The sequence below is a fragment of the Salvelinus sp. IW2-2015 genome, unplaced genomic scaffold (genome assembly GCF_002910315.2).
Source record: "Salvelinus sp. IW2-2015 unplaced genomic scaffold, ASM291031v2 Un_scaffold963, whole genome shotgun sequence".
NCBI lineage: Eukaryota > Metazoa > Chordata > Actinopteri > Salmoniformes > Salmonidae > Salvelinus > Salvelinus sp. IW2-2015.
This window is the reverse complement of record NW_019942666.1, coordinates 389,687-400,800: the sequence shown is the minus strand read 5'-3', so window position 1 is coordinate 400,800 and position 11,114 is coordinate 389,687. Positions and strand designations below refer to the sequence as shown.

The 11,114-nt window shown below is 41.7% G+C and overlaps 1 pseudogene; it reads left to right on the top strand.

The window, feature by feature from the left end:
- LOC112069299 (sodium/potassium/calcium exchanger 3-like) overlaps nucleotides 1–11,114 on the top strand; it is a 25,096-nt pseudogene that overhangs the window by 12,499 nt on the left and 1,483 nt on the right.

Here is an 11,114-nt window from a genome sequence, read left to right as displayed (position 1 = left end):
ACTTTTCAGGGGGTTCTTCCCGGTGGGCGAGAGCTCTAATGAAACAGACAAGTCCAGAAGGATATATTGAAGAGAAGCGATTCCCTGACATGTTTTACAGGACTCTAGAGCTTTGGCTTGAATTGGTGGCCCATATTGTCTTACTAGTAATCGGTTCATGTGAAATTAAAGTGCGTACAGAGGGTACTTCTTCTTTCCGCTAAGTAGTCATATGTATTTCCATTTCTCAGTAAAGATGCAATATCTGATACAAGAGTATGGTTTACGTTAGATGCAATTTTTGTTCATCTATCAATGGTATTAACATATTCTACAAGTCTATATCATACAAGTACTATAGTCATCGTCTCTGATACGTAATTCTGCTCGCTATCTTGGAAACTGGTGGGTGGGCTTATTTTGATTTGTGTTCTCTCTCTTCTTGGATTTGTGTGTACTTACTTCGATTTCTAACTAACTCGCACACAACTCAGTGCAACCAAAACTCAGTGACCTTTTTATACCTCTCCATTGCAGACATCCAGATCAATATCAAGCAATGTAAACATCTGGGTCATTCAATAGATTAAAGCATGGACACAAATACATTTTTTTGCAGTGACTTATTTCTTTTCCTTCTTCTCTCGTTTCTCTCTTCTTTCTTTCTCTCAGGATTCTTTCTTCTTCTTTATTTCTTTCCTTTCTTTTTCTTTTCTTTTTCTTCTCTCTCTCTCTCTCTCTCTCTATTCTCTTTATCTTCTCTTCTCTCTCTCTCGTTCTCTTTTTATTCTTTCTTCTTTCTCTCTCTCACTCCTCTCTCCCTCATTTCTTTCTTCTCTTTAACGCTCTCTCTCTCCCTCTCATTCTCTTTCTGTTCTCTTATCTTATTCTCTCTCTTCTTTCTCTTCTCTCTCTCCTCTCTCATTTCTCTTTATCTCTCTCTCTCTCTCCTCCTCTCTGTTCTCTTTTTCTTCTCTCTTTCTTTTCTCTTCTTTTCTCTCCTCTCTCTCTCCTCATTCTTTTCTAATCTCTATTTCTAGCTCTCTCTCTCTCTCCTCTATTCTCTTTTGTTCTCTTTTTCTGTCTTCTCTCTTTCTTTCTCTCTCTTTCTTCTCTTCTCTTCTTCTCTCTCTTCTCTCTTCTAGCGTCTTCATCTCAGTGAGGATGTAGCAGGGGCAACCTTTTATGGCAGCTGGAAGCTCCGCTGAACTCTTCACTCTGTCATAGGTAACACAAACACACACCACACACAAACACACACCCATACTTATCACTAGCATGGCAACACACAACCACACACCACCAACCACCAAACCACACACACACACACACACACACACCACCACCACACACACACACACACACACACACACAAACACACACACACACACACACAACACAACACACACACCACACACACCAGTAGAAGAGGAACCTGTATAGGGATTAACAACATATTACATGTTAATCCAATTAATAGAGTTGAAATGAAACTTGATGAGAAGCCATGCGCTGACGTCAGTATTTTAGATTGGGCTGTTTTGATAACATGTAGATGTAGGCAGACTGTTGTACTCACTGAAACAGAGAAGGTTTTAGAACAGGACTCTGTTAGTTGGTTAACCTTTGACGTGGGAGCTGTTTTATTTTGTTGTGACGGCCGGGGGCAGTTTTGATCCATTGTCATGTATACATCCAGTCATCCTGGGCACCACCAACCCCACACACAATACACATAACACACAACATCCCGAGACATGACAGTACAGACAGACAGACAGACAGACAGACAGACAGACAGACAGACAGACAGACAGACAGACAGACAGACAGCGCCGCTAAGACTAGAGACGTCAGAATCTGTCGGAGTAGACTGCATGTTACACAAGGACAAAGTGCCGTGTCATACTGTGTGTGCATGTGTGTCCTCTCCGCAGGGGTCTTCATCACTAAAGGAGATGTGGGTGTGGGGACCATAGTGGGATCAGCAGTCTTCAACATCCTCTGCATCATCGGAGTGTGTGGAATCTTTGCTGGCCAGGTATCATGTCATACTGTTATGTCATTTTAGAAAAACGTGGTTCCTGAATGAGTTCTTGATATTTTGACTTGCTTGTATATCTCAATACAGCGTAGCATATATACAGTACATACATACATATACAGATTTATAGATATAAATATAGGCTACATACAGTGTCCATATATATTGTCCAAGAATATCCATAACAACATGTATTCTCCATACTGTAATTGAGTACATATACATTTGCCCGTACAGTGCACCATACATTTTGAAGATGAACTGACCACAGTTACAGTATCACATCTGTACAGCCATAGCCTGCCTTACTGGTCTACTGTAACATGTAGTCTCCCTGTCCAGATCCCTGCGCCATGCCGTGCCAAGCCTGAAATCATCTGACATAACATTTACATGATAGGGTGCAGCCATAGGGATTTGATCTGAGATTGTCCATTATGTAAGGAAGTAAAGGCCTACTGCCAGGAAACAGTGTATCACTGTAAAGTCATCTTAATACTGCCAGGAAACAGTGTATCACTGTAAAGTCATCTTAATACTGCCAGGAAACAGTCTATTACTGTCAAGTCATCTTAATACTCTTCACTATTGTTTATCTAGTAGAGATCCGTTTCTACCATCTTGCTAACTTGTATGGTCTATTGTGGCTCTACAGTGAAAACAGATCTGAGACCAGACTTTGGCTACGTGTTCCTCATAGGAAGACATTATGAGCTTTACATTTTGGATAGCCTGATCCCAGATCTGTTGGTGCTGTCTAGCATGACATGATGATAGGAATTTGCTCTACAGCACAAACAGGACCAGGCTAGGGCTTGACTGTGTTTCTCTAAGGAAGATATGTCTTTCGCTGTAGTAGTGTGTGTGGGTTGATTTGCATGCTAAATACAGACTCTATAACGCATTAGTCACTGTGTGGTAGGCATATCATTATGTAAAATCAATGGATACACCGCCACCTTTTTGGAGTAGGTGAGCACTGCCTGTTTGTCCTTTGTACTTAGTGGGATCTATTCAGGTCAACTCAAGAGCTCTTCGTGTGTCTCCGTATGCTTATGAGGGAGCTGGAGCTATAATCGTTATTGTTGCGCTGAACCGCCGGGAATATGAAGCGCTGTCATGAGGGTATGCTTGACTGCGGTTCATCAGTGTGATAATGCTGTGTCTTTTGTTTGTGCCATGGTTTGTCTTCTCTCCATCTGTCTCTAGGCCGTGAAGCTCTCCCATTGGACACTACTCAGAGACTCCGCCTACTACACGCTCTCTATCGCAGCCCTCATTGCAGTAAGTGGCCAACTACACGCACACACACGCGCATGCACGGATACACACACAAGCAGCGTGCCAACACCTGAGTCCTCTCTGCCTGAGTTCGCCCTGACTCTGAGAGAGAGAGAGAGAGAGAGAGAGAGAGAGAGAGAGAACATCAGCTGGACCAGTCTGTCTGAGAACCCTGCTCTGATGTGCAGACAGACTCATCACTCCTCCCAATTAAACACACTGGGTCTGACTGATGTAGATAAAGGACATCTGAACTGAACTGACCCTCCATACATGGTATTATTGCAATGTAGGTTGACGTTTATTGTCATGAATTTTGCCCTGGAGGCAGAACTGAGCGATGTCCGCTAGGGACAGACGGACATTTACTGGGGGGGTAGTGATTTTTTTTGTTGTTGTTGCTTTTGGGAGGGTAGTGAGTTTTTTCCCTGGTTTTACATTCCCTCTTCTGCTCGTATTTTCCCTATAAACAATGGCTTGACTGACTTTAACCGAATAAAGTTAAAAAACATTTGTTTGGTGTGGCTATTATTAAGCGTTAGCTACTGCCGGCCTATGATATGAAGGCAGTACGRCACGGCACTACGACTGACTTGAGCTGAGGAAGTCTGTTTCAGGCCTACCATAGTTACTCCTCTAATCTAATGCTTATCTTTATACAAAATAATCTGATCTAAAAAGTACGAATTAGCCTCCTTCTGTACGCCTATATCTGAATAGCAGACGCAGTAGCCATCTGACATGAAGAAATGTTATGGCATATCGCTATCTCTCTGGGGCCTCAGCTTCTCTTCCTTTATAAAGGCTATATATATACAGTAGGAAGTTTACATACACTTAGGTTGGAGTCATTAAAACTCATTTTTCAACCACTCCACACATTTCTTGTTAACATACTATAGATTTGGCAAGTCGGTTACCTTGTGCATGACACAAGTCATTTTTCCAACAATTGTTTACAGACAGATTATTTCTAATTGACATAATCTGAGTCAATTGGAGGTGTATCTGTGGATGTATTTCAATGCCTACCTTCAAACTCAGTGTCTCTTTGCTGGACATCATGGGAAAATCAAAAGAAATCAGCAAAGACCTCAGAAAATAAATTGTAGACCTCCACAAGTCTGATTCATCCTTGGGAGCAATTTCCAAATGCCTGAAGGTACCACGTTCATCTGTACAAACAATAGTACACAAGTATAAACACCATGGGACCACACAGCTGTCATACCGCTCAGGAAGGAGACACGTTCTGTCTCTTAGAGATGAACGTACTTTGGTGTGAAAAGTGAAAATCAATCCCAGAGCAACAGCAAATGACCTTGTGAAGATGCTGGTGGAAATAGGTACAAATGTATCTATATCCACAGTAAAACGAGTCCTATATCGACATAACCTGAAAGGATGCTCAGCAAGGAAGAAGCCACTGCTCCAAAACCGCCATAAAAAAGCCAGACTACAGTTTGCAACTGCACATGGGGACAAAGATCGTACTTTTTGGAGAAATGTCCTCTGGTCTGATGAAATAAAAATAGAACTGTTTGGCCATAATGACCATCGTTATGTTTGGAAGAAAAGGGGGGGGGGCTTGCAAGCTGAAGAACACCATCCCAACCATGAAGCACGGGGGTGGAAGCATCATGTTGTGGGGGTGCTTTGCTGCAGGAGGGACTGGTYCACTTCACAAAATAGATGGCATCATGAGGGAGGAAAATGATGTGGATATATTGAAGCAACATCTCAAGACATCAGTCAGGAAGTTAAAGCTTGGTCGCAAATGGGTCTTCCAAATGGACAATGACCCCAAGCATACTTCCAAAGTTGTGGCAAAATGGCTTAAGGACAACAAAGTCAAGGTATTGGAGTGGCCATCACAAAGCCCTGACCTCAACCCTATAGAAACAGGAGGAAGGAGGAATGGCCCAAAATTCACCCAATTTATTGTGGGAAGCTTGTGGAAGTTTACCCGAAACGTTTGACCCAAGTTAAACAATMTAAAGGCAATGCTATCAAATACTAATTGAGTGTATGTAAACGTCTGACCCACTGGGAATGTGATGGAAGAAATAAAAGCTGAAATAAATAATTCTCTCCACTATTATTCTGACATTTCACAATCTTAAAATAAAGTGGTGATATTAAGTCTAAAGGCCTACGCATGCAATGTCCTGATACATTTAGAGSTCAAATCTCTGACCATGAGGTGGACAATTATTATTTTAGGAATTAGCCTAAAAAACAATAAATAAATTGGCTATTGTGGGGAGGGGATGCATTTTTTTTAGGACATCTTGAGTTGGACCAGCCCCCCAGTAAATGTCGATCTCTCCCTTAGATGGGCCAGCTGCAAAGTCAAAGTGGTCTGTATTGTAAAAATACATGAAAAGAAAAATGATATTTTTGGCCTTAATTTAAGGTTAGTGTTAGGCATTAGGGTTAGCAATGTGGTTAGGGTTAAGGTTAGGTTTAAAATCAGATTTTATGACTTTGTGGCTGTGCCAGCTAGTGACCAGTCTGCAGAGCTGCCTCCAGGGCAAGTTTCATGACAATAAATGCCAACCTGGAATTATAACATGCCTTTGACTCTACAGTCTGGATAATAGTAGTATGAAATGCCAATGACTCACTGGATAATCTTCAGTTCTGGGTATATTTTAGCCTTTTAGCATGAAGCATGATGACACAGCACATACATCCGCAGAAAGAGAAGTACTGCATTTTTCCACTTGACATTGACTAAGTTAGACTGTAATGAATCAGATGTTGAGTAACAGGTCTATTTGTCCTGGTTCTGTCATGGAGGAAAGTTCTGGAGTTGGCATACCCCCTGGTGGTCAAGATAGATATAGCATTGCTTTAATAATCAGTACTGGAAATGCAGGGAGATTGTGTTATTACGTCTCTCCCTTTTCCTAAATATGATCAATCCCTCTCTTTCTCCTCGCAGTTTATCTACGACGGGGAGGTTACATGGTAAGTAAAAATGTGTTTCTCTTGATATGCAGTTGGTTGATAATCAGTTGATAAGTCTCTGCGGTGGTGTTTTTCGAATTAGATTCTCCTGTGCTCGTCTCAACTGTATGTGTGATGTGTGCTGGGYGTGGGGGTGGGGGAGGGGTTGCGCTGAGAACAGAGCGGAAGACACACTTCCGTTGTTCGCATGGACAATAAAGTTGGATTCATTCTATTCTATATTGTATTCAAGGTGGGAGTCTCTAGTCCTGAACGTGATGTACCTCTTCTACATTCTAATCATGAAGTGAGTATGAGCATCATCTGGCAGGTCACATCATCACACACCAGGAACACACACACTTCCCATTTGGACCAAGAGCTATTCAGTCATTTAGATACTGTACAGTCAGAGGCTAGTGTATTACACTGTTTACTCACAGGAAAGTCTGCATACTTCTGTAAACTCTTGTATACTTTCTACTCAATTCTCATTGTCTCTGAGCTGAGTTTTCATCACTTGTGTGTGTAGGTTTAACGGCAGAGCGAGGCGCTACTTTGACCGGCGGAAGAAGAGCTCCGTGAGTCTGGCCAACGGTCTGACGGGCAGCACTGACCTGGAGGACAATGTCACCTGTGACGCCACCGCCGTCCTGCTRAAGAAAGGTACCTACCCTGGTGGCACACAGATATGACATCACATTATCKGGCTTCTGTGGGGCAACACTTTARTTGGATAGTWCATRTASAGACTATCACTAACTGTTCAACTAACTATCTACTAACCTTAACCCTTTACCCTAACTCTTATTCTAAACCTAACCCTAACCTTAGCAAGKGGCTGCTTATCAACAGATAGTTTGTTGATGGTATGAGTATCTGAACTATCCAAATAAACTGTGACCTTCTGTGGTACAATACAGAGAAATACAGTTTACCTTGAAATGATTTTGATAGTTGTGGTGGTTCCACTGAAAAAGGAACTATTGTAGTATCTCAGTTTCAGTTGCTTCGGGGTTTTGGTGAGGCCCTTTATCTACTGCCCCTGAGTCAGGTGAACTCATGGATACCATTTTTATGTCTCTGCGTCCAGTTTGAAGGAAGTTGCTAACTAGTGTTAGCTCATTGCGCTAACGCTAGTTAGCATTGGCTCGTGAAACTACCTCCAACTTCCTTCATACTGGACACAGTTCATCTGACTGGGGAAGTCGATAAAGGGCTTCATTGCCAAAATCCTGAAGAATCCCTTTAAGGCACTCAGGTACACACGTGTATGTATGAGTTTCTTGTGTTAGTGATAACAGTAGCCATTTTGTGACTGTACCCATAGCTAACTTCCAGTGTAAGCCAAGTGTGCTGATGGTAGATGAGCTACTGTCAGCCTACCCCCACCAGCTGTCCTTCTCTGAGGCTGGCATGAGGATCATGATCACCAGTCACTTCTCCCCCAGGACACGATTAGCCATGGCTTCACGCATGCTCATCAATGAGGTAAGATTAGGGTAACACAGACACGACAAGCTGAAGGGACGGAAGAGTGAAATAGAGTGCGATCACGCGATGGACACAGAAAACAAAATAGCAGGAGCGCCAAATTCTAACCAGTATGGAAAAAAAATAGAAAAAATAAAAATTATAGAAAAAAAAAAAACAAAAAAAAAAAAAATAAATTGGTAAATAAAAATTACAAAAATAGAAAATCGAACAAAAAGAAAAAAAAAAAAGCTATGCTAATATAGCAAAAACCACAGCTATTAACTTGTGCTGTTAACTCCTACCTGTCGTGTCAGATTTTGCAATGAAAAAACTAAAAAAATAAAAACTAATGAAAATACAGAGAACGAAAAAGACAAAAAAATAACAAGAAAAATCACAAGATGTCGTGTAATAAAGAAAGATGAGATTATAAAAAATAACAAAAAAAAAATATACGAAAAGTCACAAAACAAAAAATCAGAAGAAAAAACAAAAACAAATATAAACAAAAAAAAAAAAAAACTAAATAAAAAAAAACCCAAAAAACAAAAAATAAGAAAAAAAAAAATAAGAAAAAATATTGACAATCACAGAAGACATACAGCAAAACAAGCCAAAAAAATACAAACAAAATTATAAAATTCCAGGGAATACAATAAACCTAAAAATGAAATACACAAAAATGAACAAAGACTATCAGGGAAAAAATAGGTAACTCACATCAAACAGGGCAGAAAACTTATACACACGAAAAAAAAATAAACAAACACACAATATAGATGAAACATAGTACGAAATACCCGTAATATTAAAGAAATCTACGATAAAGAATTAATTATTATATATAAAAAAAAAAATCAAAATTTTTATGGAAGACGACTTATGTTCAGATCTTCACAAGCCTTAGGGCAGGTCATCAAAGTGTATTTGTTGACGACAAATTCCAAATAGTATCCGTGTAAAGTTCGTAGAAACATGTCAAACGTTCTTTAAAAGCAACTTTCCGGTTTTTTTTTAACAGTTGTTTTAACAAGAAATTCGCAATATATTTCAATCACGCGGGAGCGGCGGTATTAAACTTATTCCAATAACAGAGATAAGAAGAAAATGTTGAGCTACACTATTATTGCACGGATGCGCGTATGAACTAATGGAAGACATGCCAGCATCCCACGACGCGATTTGAAAAATCTCCAAATTTTTCAGAAAAGAAAGCCTGAACTATGTCTAAAGACTGTTCACACCCCGAGGAGCCATAGGAAAGGGATCCTTGGTTGATATCCCTTTTAAATGGACGATCAAGGCAGAATGGACAATGATTTTTCCAAATAAAGAGGCACTCCGGGTTGGATTTCCTCAGGTTTCGCTGCAAATCAAGTTTCTGTAATACTCACAGACAATATTTTTGAACAGTTTTGGAAACTTTAGAGTGTTTCTTATCCTACTCTGTCGAATGTTGAATGATATTCTAGCAATCTGACCTGAGAAATAAGGCAGCTTACATTGGGAACGTTATTTTTCCAAACATAAAAAATGCTGCCCCCTAGCTATCAAGAGGTTGTTAAGGCACTCAGTGGAAGGTACACACGTGTATGTATGAGTTTCTTGTCACCAGTCTGTTATTGATAACAAGTAGGCCATTTTGTGACTGTACCCATAGCTAACTTCCAGTGTAAGCAAGTGTGCTGATGGTGGAGTGAGCTACTGTCAGCCTACCTCCACCAGCTGTCCGTTCTCTCATTGATAAACTATTGGAGAAGAAGTAACACGGCGGCCATTGTGTCTGTCCCCCCATAGCTAAACTTCCAGTGTAAGGCCAAGTGTGTGCTGATGTGTGGATGAGCTACTGTCAGCCTACCCCCACCAAGCTGTCCTTCTCTGAGGCTGGCATGAGGATCATTATCACCAGTCACTTCTCCCCCAGACACGATTAGCCATGGCTTTCACGCTATGCTCATCAATGAGGTAAGATTAGGTAAACACACACACACACACACACACACACACACACACACACACACACACACACACACACACACCCCACACACACACACACACACACACACACACACACACACACACACACACACACACACACACACACACACAACACTCTATCTCTCTCTGTGACTCTAGTATGTGTGTGTGTGTGTGTGCAGAGACAGAGGTGATCAACACCAGTGAGACAGGGTCAACCAACACATCACCAATGGAGACTCAGACTCTGCAGCTGCCAGGGCTCCAGAAGGGCGGGTCTGGAGAACGGCAGGACGGCGGGGTCCGAAGAGAGGCTGACGGGAGATGCCTAGTCGGGGTCCTGGAGTCGGGGAATGAGACGGGAAAACGAGTAAATGAGAATAATGAGAACGACGGAGAGGAGAGGAGGAAGAGGACGAGGAACGAAGGACCTCTGGTCCCTCACAGACCACCAGGTGTTGAATCATGTTATATGTCTATTTCTCTTTATTCTATGGTTTACATATTTCAATTTCACTGACGCTCTATTTCTCCTTCATCTCTTTTCTCCTCTCTTTCTTTCTCCCTCTGCTCTCTCTCTCTTCTCTCTCTCTCTCTCTGTTTCTGTCTCGCTTCTCTCTCTCAATACAATGATAAAAAATTATTTTTTAAATTATCTCTCTCTGTCCCTCTCCCTTTCCTCTCTCTCTCTCTCTCTCTCTCTCTCTCTCTTCTCTTCTCTCTCTCTGCACCCTCTCCCTTTCCCTCTCTCCCTCTCTCCTCTCTCTCTCTCTCTTCTCTCTCTCTTCTCTCTCTCTTCTCTTCTCTCTCTCTCTCTCCTCAGCGGGGTGTGTGTAACAAGATGAAGTGGCTGCTGTGCTGCCTCTGTGCCTGCTCTCTCTTCTTCACCATCCCTAACTGTGCCAAGCCACCCTGGGAGAGATGGTTCATGTCTCCTTCGTCACCTCCACCAGTGGATAGCTGGCTTCTCTACATTATGGTTTGGATGGTGAGTTCTTATTTACCTTTATTTACTAAATGTCTATTAGCCTTGGCTCCAGCTGTCCTCTCAAACGGAATACAGTGTTGAGGTCTGGTAATTGTCTTGCAGAAAAATGCTGTGTGACGGTTCCATTCTAGCCTTGGTTACTATTCTAATTGTACGACTGCCATTTGTCATTGACTATAGGTGACTGTGATTGGGTACACGCTCGGCATCCCTGATGTCATCATGGGCATCACGTTCCTGCGGCGGGGACTAGTGTTCCAGACTGCATGGCCAGCCTCATCGTGGCACGCCAAGGTACTGTAGGGAGAGAGACACACAAGAGCACTCCATCAAAATCAACTCCACAACACAGAGCTGTTGAACTATGGTACGCACACCGCGAACTACAGTGTATAATACAATGTATTACGATAGATC